Here is a 20,149-nt window from a genome sequence, read left to right as displayed (position 1 = left end):
ATCCTAAAACAAAAGGATATACCTTTTTCTCAGCACCTCACAGGACCTTCGCCAAAATTGAACATATACTTGGTCACAAAACAGGCCTCAACAGATACAAAAATATTAAAATTGTCCCATGCATCCTATCAGACCACCATGGACTAAGGCATGATCTTCAATAACAATATAAATAATGGAAAGCCAACATTCACTTGGAAACTGAACAACACTCTTCTCAATGATACCTTGGTCAAGGAAGGAATAAAGAAAGAAATTAAGGACTTTTTAGAGTTTAATGAAAATGAAGCCACAACATACCCAAACCTATGAGATACAATGAAAGCATTTCTAAGAGGGATACTCATAGCTCTGAGTGCCTCCAAAAAGAAACTGGAGAGAGCACACACTAGCAGCTTGACAACACATCTAAAAGCTCTAGAAAAAAAAGGAAGAAAATTAACCCAAGAGGAGTAGACAGCAGGAAATAATCAAACTCAGGGGTGAAATCAACCAAGTGGAAACAAGAAGAACTATTCAAAGAATTAAGCAAACGCGGAGTTGGTTCTTTGAGAAAACCAACAAGATAGATAAACCCTTAGCTAGACTCACTAGAGGGCACAGGGACAACATCCTAATTAACAAAATCAGAAATGAAAAGGGAGACATAACAACAGATCCTGAAGAAATCCAAAACACCATCAGATCCTTCTACAAAAGGAGGCCATACTCAACAAAACTGGAAAACCTGGACTAAATGGACAAATTTCTAGACAGATACCAGGTACCAAAGTTAAATCAGGATCAAGTTAACGATCTAAACAGTCCCATATCCCCTTAAGAAATAGAAGCAGTCATTAATAGTCTCCCAGCCAAATAAAGCCCAGGACCAGATGGGTTTAGTGCAGAGTTCTACCAGACCTTCAAAGAAGATCTAATTCCAGTTCTTCACAAACTATTCCACAAAATAGAAGTAGAAGGAACTCTACCCAACTCATCCCAACTCATTCTATGAAGCCACAATTACTCTGATACCTAAACCACAGAAAGATCCAACAAAGAAAGAGAACTTCAGACCAATTTCCCTTATGAATATCGATGCAAAAATCCTCAATAAAATTCTCGCTAACCGAATCCAAGAACACATTAAAGCAATCATCCATCCTGACCAAGTAGGTTTTATTCCAGGGATGCAGGGATGGTTTAATATACGGAAATCCATCAACGTATTCCATTATATAAACAAACTCAAAGACAAAAACCACAAGATCATCTCGTTAGATGCGGACAAACATTTGACAAGATCCAACACCGATTCATGATAAAAGTCTTGGAAAGATCAGGAATTCAAGGCCCATACCTAAACATGATAAAAGCAATATACAGCAAACCAGTAGCCAACATCAAAGTAAATGGTGAGAAGCTTGAAGCAATCCCACTAAAATCAGGAACTAGACAAGGCTGTCCACTCTCTCCATACCTATTCAACGTTGTACTTGAAGTCCTAGCCAGAGCAATTAGACAACAAAAGGAAATCAAGGGGATACAAATTGGAAAAGATGAAGTCAAAATATCACTTTTTGCAGATGATATGATAGTATATATAAGTGACCCTAAAAATTCCACCAGAGAACTCCTAAACCTGATAAACAGCTTTGGTGAAGTAGCTGGATATAAAATTAACTCAAACAAATCAATGGCCTTTCTCTATACAAAGAATAAACAGGCTGAGAAAGAAATTAGGGAAACAACACCCTTCTCAATAGTCACAAATAATATAAAATATCTTGGCGTGACTCTAACTAAGGAAGTGAAAGATCTGTATAATAAAAACTTCAAGTCTCTGAAGAAAGAAATTATAGAAGATCTCAGAAGATGGAAAGATCTCCCATGCTCATGGATTGGCAGGATCAACATTGTAAAAATGGCTATCTTGCCAAAAGCAATCTACAGATTCAATGCAATCCCCATCAAAATTCCAACTCAATTCTTCAACGAATTAGAAAGTGCATTCTGCAAATTCATCTGGAGCAACAAAAAACCTAGGATAGCAAAAACTCTTCTCAAGGATAAAAGAACCTCTGGTGGAATCACCATGCTGGACCTAAAGCTTTACTACAGAGCAATTGTGATTAAAAACTGCATGGTACTGGTATAGTGACAGACAAGTAGACCAATGGAATAGAATTGAAGACCCAGAAATGAACCCACACCCCTATGGTCACTTGATCTTTGAAAGGGAGCTAAAACCATCCAGTGGAAAAAAGACAGCATTTTCAACAAATGGTGCTGGCACAACTGGTTGTTATCATGTAGAAGAATGCAAATCGATCCATTCCTACCTCCTTGTACTAAGGTCAAATCTAAGTGGATCAAGGAACTTCACATAAAACCAGAGACACTGAAACTTATAGAGGAGAAAGTGGGGAAAAGCCTTGAAGATATGGGCACAGGGGAAAAATTCCTGAATAGAATAGCAATGGCTTGGGCTCTAAAATTGAGAATTGACAAATGGGACCTCATGAAACTGCAAAGCTTCTGCAAGGCAAAAGACACTGTCATTAAGACAAAAAGACCACCAACAGATTGGGAAAGGATCTTTACCTATCCTAAATCAGATAGGGGACTAATATCCAATATATATAAAGAACTCATGAAGGTGGACTCCAGAAAAACAGATAACCCCATTAAAAAATGGGGTTTAGAACTGAACGAAGAATTCTCACCTGAGGAATACCGAATGGCAGAGAAGCACCTGAAAAAATGTTCAACATCCTTAATCATCAGGGAAATGCAAATCAAAACAACCCTGAGATTCCACCTCACACCAGTCAGAATGACTAAGATCAAAAATTCAGGTGACAGCAGATGCTGACGAGGATGTGGAGAAAGAGGAACACTCCTCCATTGTTGCTGGGATTGCAAGCTTGTACAACCACTCTGGAAATCAGTCTGGTGGTTCCTTAAAAAATTGGACATTGTACTACTGGAGGATCCAGCAATACCTCTCCTGTGCATATATCCAGAAGGTGTCCCAACTGGCAAGAAGGACACATGCTCCGCTATGTTCATAACAGCCTTATTTATAATAGCCAGAAGCTGTAAAGAACCCAGATGCCCCTCAACAGAGGAATGGATACAGAAAATGTAGTATATTTACACAATGGAGTACTACTCAGCTATTAAAAAGAATGAATTTATGAAATTTCTAGGCATAGGATGGACCTGGAGGGCATCATCCTGAGTGAGGTAACCCAATCACAAAGGAACTCACACAATATGTACTCACTGATAAGTGGATATTAGCCCAAAACTTAGGATACCCAAGATATAAGATACAATTTGCTAAACTCATGAAACTCAAGAAGAATGAAGACCAAAGTGTGGACACTGTGCCCGTTCTTAGAATAGGGAACAAAACACCCATGGAAGGAGTTACAGAGACAAAATTTGGAGCTGTGACGAAAGGATGGACCATCTAGAGACTGCCATATCCAGGGATCCATCCCATAATCAGCTCCCAAACGCTGACACCATTGCATACACTAGCAAGATTTTGCTGAAAGGACCCAGATATAGCTGTCTCTTTTGAGACTATGCTGGGGCCTAGCAAACACAGAAGTGGTTGGATCACAGGGCTTTCAATGGAAGAGGTAGAGAAAGTACCCAAGGAGCTAAAGGGATCTGCAACCCTATAGGTGGAACAATATTATGAACTAATCAGTACCCTGGAGCTCTTGACTCTAGCTGCATATGTATCAAAAGATGGCCTAGTCGGCCATCACTGGAAAGAGAGGCCCATTGGACATGCAAACTTTATATGCCCCTTTACAGGGGAACGCCAGGGCCAAAAAAATGGGAATGGGTGGGTAGGGAATTGGGGGGGGGAGGATATGGGGGACTTTTGGGATAGCATTGGAAATGTAATTGAGGAAAAGATGTAATAAAAAATATTAAAAATAAAAAAAGAAATGTTATCATTATTTTCTAAATTTTATTAGTATTTGTTGTAATGTCCCTTTTTAATTCTTTAAAATGTTATTTATTTGGCTCTTTTGCCTATTTAATTTGAATAAAGGTATATTTCAGACTTAATTATCTTAACATATTTTTAGATTCATCCTATTTTATATGTATGAGTGTTTTGACGCATATATGTATTACAACACATGCATGGCTAGTGCCTGAGATCAGAATAGAGTGTCAGATACCCTGGACAACAGTTAAGGGTGGCTTTGAGCTACTGTTTGGGTGCTGAGAACCAAACCTGGGTTCTCTGCAAAAGAAACAAGTGCTTATAACTTCTGAGAGAACTCTACAACCCCGTTTTACTTTTTATAGAAACTACTCATTAAAAGACTTTCTGTTGACTACTTTCCTTGCTTTTTTGTTTTGATTTCTTTGATTTCTGCCCTTATCTTTTTTCCTGTCTTCTAGAGTTATAGTTTGTTTGATGTTGTTTCTTATAGTACATTAAGAAGCATCAACAAATTGTTCATTTGATATCTTTCTGAGAATTTAATGGTGGGATTTAGTGCTTTTCTTAGTTACTTTTTTATTGCCATTAAAATAACATCACCATACCTGAAAAAAGTTAGAGAGAAAGAGCTTTATTGGGGACTTATACTTTAGAGGGTAAGCTTATGACCATCATGGTGTAGAAACATGATGCTAGAGCAGTAGTTGAGGACTTAGATTTTATCTATATACTAGAAAGACAGCCTTAACAAGTAATGCCATGGGCATTTTAAACCTCAACAACCACCCCAGTGATACACCTCCTCCAACAAGGCCATATTTCCTAATCCTTCCCAAAGAGTTCCACTAAATTGGGACCAAACATTCAAATATGAGTTTATGCAGGCCATTCCTGTTCAAACAAACCATCACACTACCGTAAAATTATCTATCAGGATTTCCTTCCTTGCATCCCATAGATAGATTGTATTTTCTTTTATATTTAATTCCAGAACATTTTTATGTTTTAATTTCTTCAAAGACCTATTCTTTACTTAACGAATATCAACAATCACACAATTATTTCAATTAAAATATTCAAATAAAAGTATGGATTTTACATTATCTCTCAGAGATAATTTTTTTTAATTTTGGAGAAATTTTGACTTTATTCCATGAGATTATTAATAAACATCTAGGAACCTGATGTTACTGAAAAAAATCACTTCTTACTTAGCCCATAGTATAGATAGAAGCAGGACAAAAACTTGGTACTCCTAATTTCATTTCTATCTTTACTTTGGGGTAAGCTTGTGGAGTTCTGTACAAAAATATGCCAATAATGTATAGATATCTCCTACACTTGTGGAGTCTAACATGTTTCTCCTTCAAGATTATAGCACAAAATAATAGTAGCTCTAGTACTTTGTTTTTGGCTTTAGTATTATCTAGCTCTGAATTGTAGAAATGTCCCGTAGAAGCAACCAGTTATTGTGCTAAACTGAGGATGAGGAGTTCCTAGACACAGTAGGAGCAATAATTTTCTAGATCTAGCTTGTCTTATTAAAATACTTCATTAGAAGCACTTTGTGGAACCAAAACTGAGATAATCATCACCAGACCACAGGTTGATCAAGACTGCTTAACCATGTACACTTCTCACTGTCTGTCCAATTTCTCTTCTTTTTAATGATAATGTTTGTAACTATCCCAAAGATGTGTTCAGATATTTAATTTTCTCCCTTTCCAAAGTGTACGTTTGGCATAAAGTTCACTCTTGAGTCTTCATCATTACTTTCTGTTTATTTTCTTTAGGGCCAAAGCCTAGACTTTGTATGTTGGAACTCCTGAATTGGGCTCTGGGTCAGAGTCTGGTTATATGATCACACACTTTTGAAGTCTCTTATCTCTGAAAACATTCACTATTGATTTAAAGTGAGAACGTCCAAATCATTTCCAGGTCAAGCATCATCCTAGTTTTGGAGATTAAAATATGAGCCTTAGAATTATCTTTTCACTGAGACTGATAAATGGGACGTCTATGAAATGAATCCACATGTTCCAAGAAAGAAGAAGGGGGGAACAGGAGCACATGACAGATTTTGACATGCATATGAACAGTTTGGAAAGAGGGTAGGAAAACTTAAACCTCTTAAGTTTCACATATATTTGTATGTCAGTAGCAAAATGGATTTGGAGGCATTCGTTATAATCCAGCTAGAACATTTGACTCTTTTAATTCTATACAGAACTATAAAAACCTGATTCCTAATAAAGACATGAAATCACAAAGCAGAAGCTCAAAAACTCAGAATATTAGTCAGTATCTTCAAAAATGTCAAGATCTTCACCAATATCATACCAACATCAATGAAGCATCAACTCAAATTTGAAGTCTTTTGTCTCAAGAATAGTTTCTTAGTTTAATGGCCTGAATATTTGTCTGCCAAATAGTAAGAAATGAAACTCATAAAGTGATTGATTTATGAAGAAAAAATATTAAAAAGTCAAGACTATGAGGAAGCCAGGTTTCATCAGACGTCAAATCTCAGCCTCTAGACTGTGAGAACTAGTTTTCTACTCTTATAGCCCACCATGATATGGTCTTGTTTTAATGGCCCAGATCACCCAATACACCTGATATGAGTTAGACAGGCAGATATAAATGAGATCCTAGGCAAAAATGTAGTTATAGTCAGTTATGATCATCAAAATTCCAAAGGACAACAGTCTCTGAAAGATACTTATGAAATGGCTACCTTAGAGGTCATGGAGAGAAGACTGGGCCTTCATCTGTCTTACATTCCAGTAGTTACGTTACTATTAGGAAAGGTCCAGAATGTGGAGATGTAAGCAGCTACAACAATGAGCATTCCATTCAGAACCTAGAAGCTCACTAGTTCTATAGATACTTGGGGTATTTATAGAACTGTACATGGATCATTATTCGTCTAAAGAAATAGTCTCTGGAGAAATATACTACCTGTGTAAACAGAGAAATGTTTGTGAGATAATATTGTTTTATTATTATCATTATTATTAGATCTTTGAAAGTTTCATACAGTGTTTAGATCATATTTATCCCTCCTTCTGCAAGTGTGTACAGATTCAATCCCTTTTTTCTTAACCATCCAATTTTGTGGTTTGTTTATTTGTATTTATTTATTTACTTATTTATTTATCCTTTAACAGCAAGTCTTGTTACCCAAATAGTCTTGATGTGGTTTTTTTTTCCCCACTAGAGCATGGTCGACTTACCAGAGGCTACACTCTGATACAATTGCCTTTTTGTCCCCAGAAGATAATAACAGCCAATAGCGCCATGGCTATAAGGTATAATTGATCTTTTCTACTTTTCTACTCTTTTCTCCATGGTGGGATTTGGTCTGGTTTGTGCTTACAGGGGTGTAAGCACAAACCCAAAGTGTGTACGTGTGTGCGGTCACAACTGCTGTGAGTTCATATGTGCAGCCGCCCTGCTGTGTCTTGAAGACATTGTTCCCTTGTAGTCAGACATGCCTCTGGTCTTCACTTTTTCCACATGTCTTCTACTTGGGATTTAAAAGACTATGTCCCTCTGTCAATAATACTAATATTCAAATTTATAGCTTAATATACTTTAAATTCTCCTTAAAAGAAGGCTACTCTTTGAAAGGACTCCCAAATATTCTTTCCAAATACACAAAACAAACATCTGTAAGGGTAAAAACATTTGCTTATTTTTTTATTTAAAGTTTTTATTTTACCAAAACATTATGCAAGGGAGAGATGGTAAAGGTTGGCATCCTTGTGCTATCTAGGAAGAAGTTCTTTATTATTATTAGGTATTTTCTTTATTTACATTTCAAACGTTATGCCCTTTCCTGGTTTCCCCTCTGAAAAACCCTTATTTCCTTCCCCTTCCCCCTGCTCACCAACCCACCCATTCCTGCTTAGGAAGAAGTTCTCAAGAAATGAGAAACTGTGGCTATATAAAGATTAGTAGAGACAGCTATATTTGGGTCCTTTCAGCAAAATCTTGCTAGTGTATGCAATGGTGTCAGCATTTGGAAGCTGATTATGGGAAGGATCCCTGGATATGGCAGTCTCTAGATGGTCCATCCTTTCATCACAGCTCGAAACTTTGTCTCTGTAACTCCTTCCATGGGTGTTTTGTTTCCAATTCTAAGAAGGGGCATATTGTCCACACTTTGGTCTTCATTCTTCTTGAGTTTCATGCGTTTAGCAAATTGTATCTTATATCTTGGGTATCCTAAGTTTTGCTGAAAGGACCCAAATATAGCTGTCTCTTGTGAGACGATGCCGGGGCCTAGCAAACACAGGAGTGGATGCTCACAGTCAGCTATTGGATGTATCACAGGGCTCCCAATGGAGAAGCTAGAGAAAGTACCCAAGGAGCTAAAGGGATCTGCAACCCTATAGGTGGAACAACATGATGAACTAACCAGTACCCCGGAGCTCTTGTCTCTAGCTGCATATGTATTGAAAGATGGCCTAGTCGGCCATCACTGGAAAGAGAGGCCCATTGGACTTGCAAACTTTATAGGCCCCAAGATAGGGGAATGCCAGGGCCAAAAGAATGGGAATGGGTGGGTAGGGAAGTGGGGGGGCGGTATGGGGGAATGTTGGGATAGCATTGGAAATGTAATTGAGGAAAATATGTAATAAAAAATATTAAAAATTAAAAAAAAGATTAGTAGAAAAATGCATCAACAAGTAGTTTGAACAAATTAAAAATCTCACATATACAAAATAAATCTTAGAAATTTACATTGAATGTGACATAAAAAGTGCTAAACATCCTAAGTAAGTTTATTATAGTTTAAATATTAAGTGTCTCCCCAAAATGTTCATGTTTTGAAGGATTTTTCCTTAGGAAATTAATCATGCATTGAGAATTAAATGATGAAGGCTTCATCGTTGATTGATTCATAACTTAGTGGCATTACCTAGAGAAGGTCGGAGGTTGACCAGAGTTGGAAGAAGTAAGTAATTGGGGTACCCCTACAAACAGTGAACTTTCCCTTCCCCCTCTCTGACTGCTTTCTGGTTACCATGAAGTGAGCAATTTTCTCCTCCATGTATATCTGCCCTTAGAGTGGCTATGGATGCCTTTAAGGTTAACCCCAATTAAATAATTGCTTTTGGAATGTCCAGCAGGCAGATGGATTGTCAGGATTCAGCAGAGAGTTGTGTACTTATAAGTCAGAGAACTTCTTTATGTATTCAAAGAGGAGTTAGGTACAGTGAGGTTAAATATCTGAGTTAACAGTTTTAAAGCAAAAGGTACAGAAGAGTTGAAAGTTGAAAGTAAGATCTTTGTCTACCTGTGACATTGAAAGTCAGGGGACGTATCAGATAAGGTAAGCCTTGAGATATAGAAGAATAGGTTTAGTGCACAGGAAATATCTCCACTCTTAAACAGGAAGAAATGCTGGTACTTAAGAAATTGTCTTAAGTTTTTCAATTTTGTTCATAAATCACCAGTTTATAGAAAGCAGTTTTTGGGTGTGACTACAGCCCTGTGCAGGGAACAAAAAACCCTCAAGGGTCAGTTTATAATTAGATACTCTGACAGTGGTATGGGCATCTGACATCAGGCAACAGGGCTACTACTGGACATTCAGGGGACCAAGCATCAGCTGAGTGCTAACAAGACTTACAACTTCAAAAGACTAGTTTGTGGTAGCAGATTGAAGAAACAGCTGAGAGCCTGCATCTTGATCTACAAGTAGGAAGCAAAGAGGAGGAGGAGGAGGAAGAGAGTGAGAGAGAGAGAGAGAGAGAGAGAGAGAGAGAGAGAGAGAGAGAGAGAGAGAGAGAGAGAGAGAATAACATAATTCTTTTGAGACCTCAAAACCTCAAGGCCACTCCACCAACACCAACACCTTAGTGACACACCTTCTGCACCAAGTCCACACCTCCCAATCTCTCTCTAATTGTTCTAACCTCCTGGAACCAAGTATCCACATATATGAGGGTACATGATCTATTCTCACTTAAACTATCACAGCAGCCAACTCAGATATCTGGATATCTAACAGTAAAGGGTGATGTAATATGGTAAATGACAATTCTTGGGGAAAAAATACTACTTTTGTGTGAATATAGCTTTAAGGTCAGAGGTGTGTGATTTGGGCTTCTGCCAGCCAATGGCTAAAGGTCTATGTGTCCCTACCTGTTGTGTGCTGCCCTGAATATGTAGGTGTGTCGACTGGTGTGTGTCCATGTGCTGCCATTGTTTACATGCTGGTGAATGAAGCATGTCTTATCTGCTAAGAATTCTTCCACTCCCTTCAACCTCTCAGATTCCCAAGACCCTATAATGTTCTTGGCATTGGAGAGCATGTACTATACACCTCGGCAGGTAGGTAGCGTTGATAACCTGTTAGGCAATTTGCAGGGGAGGGGCTTGCATTAGTCTGGGACACACCAGCATAGGCTGACTGTGGCTCCTGCCTTCCTGACCTGGAGAATGGTGCTCCTGCACACTGGGCATTTAACCCAACCGGCTGCTGGTATGGTAGCTGAGTCATGAGCCCTAACTAGCTGGTTCAGGACATCAGCCAAAATGAGTTCCAGGAAAAGGTGTTAAAGCCATGTACAGCACAGATAATCATTTTGTTGTATTGTTCTGTTGGCCTCGTGCTTCCTTTGTTTGGGTCTATGAGCAGGAGGATTTTTTTTTCCTGTGGAAATTTCATTGGCTTTCCAAAGAAGTCCACATGTACAGTGGCCTGAGTAAATGTGATAAAGTAAGAAACAGCACTTGGCACAAGTTGCTTTGAGAGATCAGACCACCTCCGTCTTGAGTTCAGGCTCCATCTAAGAGAACCTCATCTAAGGCTGAACTTGTTAAACACCTGGCCTGGACCTAGCATTGGCCTCCAGGTCACTCCCTAACAACCACCAATCAGGAAGAAAGCTGAAGTTACAGTTGTACCTAAAGATATTTACTTAGGAAAGTTTATGGTTTGGCTCCCAGCACCAGCCAATCATTTTAAAAGCCAACAAATTCCATTAATAGCCCCCCGCCCCAATCCGATGTGTGCCAAGCTGGAAATGCCTTTGCTTCCTTGCTTGCCTCTATAGATGCTTGCTTGAAACTGGCCTCGGGGGGCTACACCCTCCTGTCAGGCTGTGTCAGTGACAATAGTGTGGCCCAAGTTCGAGCTTGAATACAGACCCTAGCTGTGGTTGCCTTAGAATCGGCTCCTCGGTGGTGTTTTGGGGCTCTCAATAAGGGCACAACAGCTTTTGAATTCAGGTCCTGAGGCATAAACTGTCAATCCGAGTCATGGCTGGAGCATGAGCCAGAGAGCTCAGCTCATGCAGTCTCCCTGGGAAAATGGTTTGCTATTATTTGTTTTTCTAAATTCTCTGCTTGTCTGTTACTTGTCCATCCAAAGTGTAATTAGCCTGAGAATAGGCACAAGGCTAAGAATAAAGTAAATTTGAGGTCTGGTCATTGGAAGCTCGTTTACAGATGTCATGAGGAAATAAGCCTCATTGTTCTCAGTTTTGTTTAAGGCATGGAACTGTAATAGAATACGGGAGTTTGTAAGGCCCTTAGTCACAAACACCGGTGAACTGTAACAGGAATTGAAACTTAAGCTGTTGAGTCAGCAATCTGAAAAGACAGGTTAACAGTCTCAAGCTCTGCCTTCCTTCTTTTCTCCCCTGGTAACACACTTTAGGGTGAATTAGAACACAGAGAGCTAAGCATTACATTTATTTGCATCCTTAGTCAGATTAGCCTTGTTGCTGAGCTCCATAGAGCTGCCTCTCTTCTGCTGCTCTCTCTCCCTCAGGGTGGTTTCTCTGAAGTGGGGTTCACACAGTGCTACTGAGCCTCACATCACTATCGAGATCATGGAGGGTTAAGGTTCACTCAGAGCAAACATGACATTATCATTGGGTGACTGTACTGAGATGTTTACAGTGCATATGTACTTAATACAATATGAAGTCCAAATGTAGACTGTATAAGTCTCTTTATCCCTGGGAATAGTGTGTATGTTTAATGTATATATTATATAATGTATAATGTATAATGTTAAATTGCTATGTAATGTATATATACATATATATGTTTAATTAACATTAATAAGCTGTATTAATTAAACCTTACTTTAATTTACCTGTGTATAAAACTGATAACCTACATGAATACTAGAAGCATTGGTCTCATATCAATGCCATCTGTAACACATAACACTTTAGGTTCCATTTACATTAAATAAGGGCTGTAAAATAAAATTTCCTTACAAATCATATAGAGCAGCCCTTCTTCAAGTCTACAAATCATGTTCACATCACTCTCCCAATTTCATCTACACATCACTTTTCTCTTCAGTTTATATTTCAAGTAAGATTTTAAAAAATAGTGTAGGTGATTTATCTTAATAATAAAACTGATGCCTCTAAGGATTTATGCTTTCTTCTGTAATTATTTCTCACTCTGATGTAATTTGCTTGTTTGTAGAACAACAAAAAATAAATAATGCTAGTATATAAGTAGTAGGTAATTTGGTACAGCCCTAAAAACATGCCCTTCCTAGCAGGATATTGAATGACCTCTTTCTGTTTTTCCCTTTTGCTTGTTTTATCATCCTTAGGTGATGGGGAGACTTATATGAAATAAAATCTCATGTAAAAAACTCAGCACTTATTTACAGACCTATAAGTCAAAACAAACAAACAAAATAATGGGAGAGGAAAGCAACAAATTACCAATCTCCACACCACCCTGAAAATGCCTATGAGCATCCAGAAATTGGTAGAAGGAGCATTACAGATCAATCAAAAAAGATGAACTTCTATTAAGATTGAGAAAATTCGCCATTGTATAAAATAGAATCAATGTTTACTCACATCATATGAGAAGCAAATTCATGTCCTACATAGGAAAAACAAACTTTTGAAGCAAAAGCAGGCAAACAAACTGTAAAACACTCAATAATAATTAATAATGATGACTATGTTTCTGTACTAAAGGGCCATCACAAGTCAGTTAAAATAATAGACACAGCTAAGAAAACAATTGTAGTATGTATTACTTATGAGCAGTCTGCTAATCAGAAAAATATTCTACAAAATAGCAAGAATAAAGCAGACCAGTAGAAAAAATTACAGAATATGTAAAAAGATTATTTATTCTACTCGGACATTTAAATTCATAACCTTGAACATCCAAATAAGAAGAGAAAGAATGCTATGTATCTCTGGAAATGTCAAAAGTGGAATTAAAAGTCAAAGTGAAACTCCCATTATTAATGTCAGGTGGCATAAAACAGGAATTTATCACGAGTATGGAAAGCCATAGGCTGTTAAAGGACAGGGAGTAAATGTATAAAAAGCCCCGTGCACTTCCTCTTCCCATGGAAAACTTCCTTAGTTTAAGTTGCCTCCAACTTTGTGTGAATACACAAAATGTGGTACATTTACACAATTGAGTACTACTCAGCTATTAAAAACAATGAATTTATGAAATTCTTGGACAAATGGATGTATCTGGAGGATATCATCCTTATTGAGGTAACCCAATCACAAAAGAAGTCATTAGATATGCACTCATTGATAAGTGGATATTAGCCCAGAAACTTAGAATACCCAAGATATAATTTGCAAAACACAAGAAAATCAAGAAGAGGGAAGACCAATGGGTGGATACTTCATTCCTCCTTAGAATAGGGAACAAAATACCCATGAAAGGAGTTACAGAGACAAAGTTTGGAGCTAATACAAAAGGATAGACTATCCAGAGACTACTCCACCCTGGTATCCATCCCACAATCAGCCACCAAACCCAGACACTATTGCATATGTCAGCAAAATTTTGCTGAAGGGACCCTGGTATAGCTCTCTCATATAAGGCTATGCAGGCTATGCCAGTGCCTGGCAAATACAGGCTCATAGTCATGTATAAGATGGAACACAGGGCATCCAATGGAGAAAGTAGAGAAAGCACATTGAAAGGAGCTGAAGGGGCCTGTAACCCATATAGGTGGAACAACAATATGAACTAACCAGTACCCCCAGAGCTTGTATTTCTAACTGCATATGTAGCAGAAGATGGCCTAGTTGGCCATCATTGGGAGGAGAGGCCCTTGGTCTTGTAAAGATTATATGTCCTAGTACAGGGGAATGCCAGGGCCAGGAAACAGGATTGGGTGGGTAGGGGAGCAGGGCGGGGGGAGGGTCTAGGGAACTTTCAGGATAGCATTTTAAATTTGAAATGTATATAAAGAAAATATCTAATTAAAAAATGAAAAAAAAAAAGTTGTCCATCTGGCCAGTGTTTGCAACACTTAACACTATTTGTGGGACTGGGAATGGTTGTTTCCTAGGCGATATTAACAGATATCCAGTCCGGGAAGAAGTTTATTACTGAATCAGTTCTTTTTTTTTTTTTTCCACTTGGTTGATTTCAGCCCTGAGTTTGATTTCCTCCTGTCTAATCCTCTCCTGTGAATTTGCTTCCTTTAGTGCTAGAGCTTCTAGGTGTGCTGTCAGGCTGCTAGTGTAAGCTCTCTCTAGTTTCTTTTTGGAGGCAGTCAGGGCTATGAGTTTTCCTCTTAGGACTGCCTTCATTGTGTCCCATAAGTTTGGGTATGTTGTGGCTTCATTTTCATTAAACTCTAAAAAGTCTTTAATTTCTTTCTTTATTTCTTCCTTGACCAAGGAATCATTGAGGAGAGTGTTGTTCAGTTTCCACGTGAAAGCTGGCTTTCGATTATTTATGTTGTTATTGAAGATCAGCCTTAGTCTGTGGTGATCTGATAGGATGCATGGGACAATTTCAATATTTTTGTATCTGTTGAGGCCTGTTTTGTGACCAATTATATGGTCAGTTTTGGAGATGGTACTATGAGGTGCTGAGGAGAAAGTATACCCTTTTGTTTTAGGATATAATATTCTGTAGATATCTGTTAAATCTATTTGTTTTATAACTTCTGTTAGTTTCAATGTGTCTCTGTTTAGTTTCTGTTTCCAGGATCTGTCCATTGATGAGGGTGGGGTGTTGACGTTTCCCACTATTATTGTGTGAGGTGCAATGTGTGCTTTGAGCTTTACTAAAGTTTCCTTAATGAATGAGGATGCCCTTGCATTTAGAGAATAGATATTAAGAATTGAGACTTCATCTTGGAAGGTTTTACCTTGATGAGTATGAAATGCGCCTCCTTGTCTTTTTTGATAACTTTGGGTTGGAAGTTGATTTTAGTCAATATTAGGATGTCTACTCCAGCTTGTTTCTTCGGTCCATTTGCTTGGAAAATTGTTTTCCAACCTTTTATTCTGAGGTAGTGTCTGTCTTTGTCCCTGAGGTGGGTTTCCTGAATGTAGCAAAATGTTGGGTCTTTTTTATTGGGGAACTGAGTCCATTGATATTAAGAGATATTAAGGAAAATTAATTGTTGCTTCCTGTCTTCTAGTAATGTGTGAAACTACACCCATAATTCTCACCAATATGACTGTCTGAATGCAATCTGAACAAAGATGGCACCAATGGATATGTTAAAGTGGACAAGGAAAAGCCAATGGAGGTCTCAACATCATGTTAGAACTACAGGCAACTGAGAAAAGCAAGAGGTGGTCTTCCCCAGGGAAGAGCACAGGAATAGGTTGTCTAGTGACACATTGTCACTATATATACAGATACATATATGCAAGCAAGTATAATTAAAGAAGGAAGTCATGGATTTGAAGAAGAGCAGAGAGGGGTATATGGGAAGGTTTGGAGGGAGAAAAGGAACAAGGGAAATGATGAAGTTATAATCTCAAAAATAGGAAAAGAAGTGTGTGTGTGTGAGAGAGAAGGGGGGAGAGGGAGAGAAAGAGGGAGGAGAGGGAGAGGGGAGGGGGAGAACAGAGACAGAGAACAATTAGGAAGTAATTAAGTTTTAGAGATCCTGCCTTTAAGAATGGGAGTTAGTTATACCCTATTCTATCATGTGAGGTACAACATTTATCCTTTATTAGTTCTCCTATCATATGAATACATATTGCATAGACTTCTCTAAGAAGCCAAAGGTGTAGGGGTGTCTCTCACAAAAGGAACTTTCATTTCCAAGTCTGCACAGATTTTGTTTTTCTGTTTATAAATGACTTAATCCGTTGTATGTGGCTGCAGTGTCACTAGTGGAACAGAAACAAACATTGGTGTCTTAGTAACTTAGGAGAGAAATAGGTTTTTCTGTTTGTTTGATTTTGGTTTTTTGTTTCTTTGTTTTTTCGGCTTACAGTTCCATGATATAGTTGATCCTTATGGGGAAGTTTCAGTGGCAGGAATTTGAAGCCTTCATTACATCCGCAGTCAAGAGCAGAAAACAATAAATGCATGCAAGCTCACCTTGCTGTTTGCTTGTGCTCAACTCAAACTTCTTACTCATACAGTTCACAATCCTCTACCAAGGGAATGGTATCACCCACGGTGGGAAAAATAACATTCTTTTATGTGTGAGGGGTTGTGGGGCCAAAGTTCATCTGAGAGAGAATGAACATAAAGTTGGGTGTGAACAATGGTGAGAAAGATCTGGGAGGAGTTGAATACGGGGAAAGAATATGACCAAAATATGTTGTAAGGAATAAAAACATGGTATTAATAAGAATAAAAGTCAATCCCCTACACAGACATACCCACAAACCAATGTAATGTAGAAAACTCTTTATTGAGAATCTCTTACCAGGTGGTTCTAGGCTCAATTGAGTTGATAATAATATCTTCCCTTCACAATTTACCTGGAGACAGTGGTACTGCTGTAATCAAGACTTAAAAGCCATAGGGTTACTTTGCAACTGTAAGTAAATGTTTGTCTGCATGGTTATCTGGCAATGATTAAGAGGAGAGGGGAGCTGTAGTGGACTTTTCTTAATGGACATGGTCACCATGTTAGAAAATTTAACAGTGAAGGAAAAGGATGATGAAAGATAAAAATATCTTAACAAAAATGAGAAACTGACTATTGGCACTGAGAGAAAAGTCCAACTTCTCACAAAGTAACAAGCATTGACTGAAATGTGTTTGTGTCTGATAAAAGACAAACCCTTCAAGTAAAACACTATTTAATAGAAGAAAAACATCTCAGCAAAGCACTGGCTTTTGCGGATGCATTAGAGCAAAAACATGCAAATAGAGACACATTAAAGGTAGGTGGTATAATCAAAAGGCGCATATAATGTGAAGGGCTGGACATTTATAAGCTTGTAAAAAAAACATGACTGCAGAAAACACCGAGTGTGGCAGAGAGACTGTATAGTATGTGCTGATAAAGCCACATGCTATTTATCAAGGCAGTAGAAGTCTCAGTTCATAGACTTCTAATGCTGCCACTTCCATCAGAGACTCAAGTGCCGTAGTCAAGAGAGGGCCCTGAGGGGCGTGAGGGGTCTGAGGGGCCTATGGAAGCTTGAAGCTTCACATCCTGTGCTGCTGCAGGTCTTGGCTCCTGCATTCTGGTGTACTGCTCTTTGAATGTCCCACATGTGGCTCAAATGGGGCTTCATGTCCTGGGATAGCACTCCTAATGGCATAAAAATAACTATGAGGGATGCTCATGTGGTGTTGATTCTGCTGTTGTATCTTCTGCACAACTATGGAGTTATGGGTACCTTCCTCTGGACTCCAGGTGAAGCATGGGCAGACAAGGACAATGCCCTGTGGAGACATGGAGTAGAAGCCCCTGTAATGGGCTTTCACTGGTATACTGTCCCTTGAAGCTATAATATAGAAATGAGGTCCCAAGAGCTACTATGCACCCAGAACCCCAGAAGTATAGAGCCTGCAACTCCAACTGGAAGGGATGACAAGTATAGGATCTAACTGAAAATCATATAAAAACTGCAGCCTGAGGTGTTTCCAATAAATCCAAAGGACATGCTTTCCTGGAGCCTTGAAGATGCAGACCCTTCCAAGGGCATGCAGAAGGCAGAACAGATAAGAAGTTTATTATCAAGTCTTAAACTTCAATGATTGGACTTACTGAGAACCATGTTCGCGCTTATATATTTTCTTTTCTTTATTTTGGAGTATAGAACTTGTTTGACCTTTTGGGTTCACATAAGGGAATTTGCCCCCTGGAAGAATTACATGTAAAGTATTATCCTTGTTTGCTGCAGATGACACTTACGTGACAGACGCAAACTGACTTTAGAGTTGATGCTGGGGAATGGTCTGAAAATTTAATAATTGTAAAGATGCAATTTATATATACATTATATATGAATTTTTGGATTGAATGGCAACCTGTCGTAGATTACATATGTCCCACATAAGTTTCTTATTGTTGAAGCCTGAAGGATGAAGGGGACTATTTAGGGTGTGATTAAATAATGAAGGCATCACTCTTGTGAATGGGATTAGGTGTCTCTATAAAAGTATTGCAGGGACTAATCAGGCCACTTTTGCCCCACTATGCAGTTCAGCATTGAATGATATAGCAATAAGGTGATGACAGGATCACTGAGATGAGACTCGGGACATTGACTCAGCTGTGACCTTCACACACTGTACTTCAGTCTTCAAAGTTGTAAGAAATAAATACCTGCAATTCATAAATGGCACAGTCTAGTATATTCTCTTATGAGTAGGCACTATAAAGGATATGAAGTCAACTGACATCCAACTTACTTGTAAGTTCAGGTAAGAAGGAATTTCACTGCATTATTCCTGCATGACTTGTTTCACTGGCAATGTGTAACTAACATTGAAATGTTTCCTAGAACTAATTCTCAAACATGTACAAGCATCAAAACAAAATGAAATTGTGCCTCAAAATATCCCACTGTGTGTTCTCTAGCCCTGCCAGATAGAAAAACTTCAGTCTCTTAATGATATAAACTCAGCATCCACTGCTAAAATCACATTTTCATTAGTAGAGAAACAGAATTAAGCGTTAGTTTTTCAGATCTTGGCTTTCAACTTGGGTAAATTTTTAAACTACATTTTGGCATATATGGGGCCATTTAAAATCATATAAATATGGAAAGTAGACTGAAAATGATCTTGGATATGTGACAAGAAGCAGAGCAGTAAATGAGACCTAATGCTTACCCGGCTTTCTCCATTTTACATAGTCAAGGATCTATGCAGAAGTCATAAGGCATGGTCCTGCCCTTAGCCAAGATTCTTTGGACATCAATTAACATAGTCAAGGAAATCTCCTGTAGGCATGCTTAAAGGCTCACAGGAGATTCTAAATTCTGTGATATTGACAATTAACAGTAACCACAGAAACTCTACCCCTAGTCAACTTGACATTCAAACAAATAACATTTAACCCATATCCTACAGCTTCTTCCTCTATGAATTTATAACCATGTTATAATACCTTATGCATTCACTCTTACATTGAAAGTCCCTGTAGTCATTTGTAGTTTCAATACTTCAAAAGTCTAGACCATCTTAATTTCGAGCTACCATAAAATCAAAAGCAAAGTTACAAATTTCCAGCATACAATGTCAGAGTATACATTTCTGTCCCAAAATGGAAAGAACCAGGTCCTAGCTTAGGAAGAGTCACAACAAACAGAACCAAAATCCAGCAGAACAAAGTACCTACTCCAAAATTTTTGGTTCTGGCACCTGGAGCTTATGGTACTGTAAACTGGACTCCAAAGATGTTGGATGGTGTGCTTATCCAACTCTGCTGCCCTCCATGCATCTAGTGTGGAATGGGTTAATTTTATGCCTGCAGCTCTCATACACATCTCATTTTCCTGGAACCTTGACTATCCTGAGTTTTCCACTCATAGCTTAAGCTTGACATTTTCAGCTTCATCAAATACCCCATCAAGCTCTCCTTCCAGATACTCTGGCCCTGTTCCACATTGTTAGCCTGAGCTATTTTCCATTGTGCTTTTGATTTTTTTTATCTTCCATGCCTTCAACACTATTAGCAAATGGATGACACTGCCAAGTTCTGCCACAAGTTGGCCTCCCCCACCCTGGCATTCCCCTACACTGGGGCCTCAAGCCTTCAGAGGACCAAGGGCCTCTCCTCCCAGTGATGACCGACAAGGCCATCCTTTGGTACATATGTGGCTGGAGCCATGGGTCCCTCCATGTTTTTGGTTTGTAGTTTAGTCCCTGGGAGCTCTGAGGGGTATGGTTGGTTGATTAAGTGTCTGTGTTCCCTTATGAACCTAGGCTTCAAGGGTCCAATTTTCACAGCCTTTTAGTTTTTCGAACTTCCACAGGTTAAGCTCCAGCAAC

General features: G+C 38.6%; 1 protein-coding gene across 1 annotated transcript in view; it reads right to left on the bottom strand.

Moving 5' to 3' along the window:
* Positions 1 to 6,759, bottom strand: part of Plscr2 (phospholipid scramblase 2) — a 55,359-nt gene extending 48,600 nt beyond the window's left edge. Inside the window, exon 1 of the mRNA XM_021172387.2 lies at positions 6,696 to 6,759. The gene's annotated coding sequence lies outside the window, so the exon portion shown is untranslated. The remainder of the gene's footprint in view (positions 1 to 6,695) is intronic.
* Between the last annotated feature and the right edge of the window lie 13,390 nt (positions 6,760 to 20,149).

The sequence above is a fragment of the Mus caroli genome, unplaced genomic scaffold, assembly GCF_978045245.1.
Source record: "Mus caroli unplaced genomic scaffold, Mus_caroli_1 scaffold_11, whole genome shotgun sequence".
Classification (NCBI taxonomy): domain Eukaryota; kingdom Metazoa; phylum Chordata; class Mammalia; order Rodentia; family Muridae; genus Mus; species Mus caroli.
The sequence above is the reverse complement of the archived record's forward strand: the minus strand, read 5'-3'. Positions and strand labels throughout refer to the sequence as shown.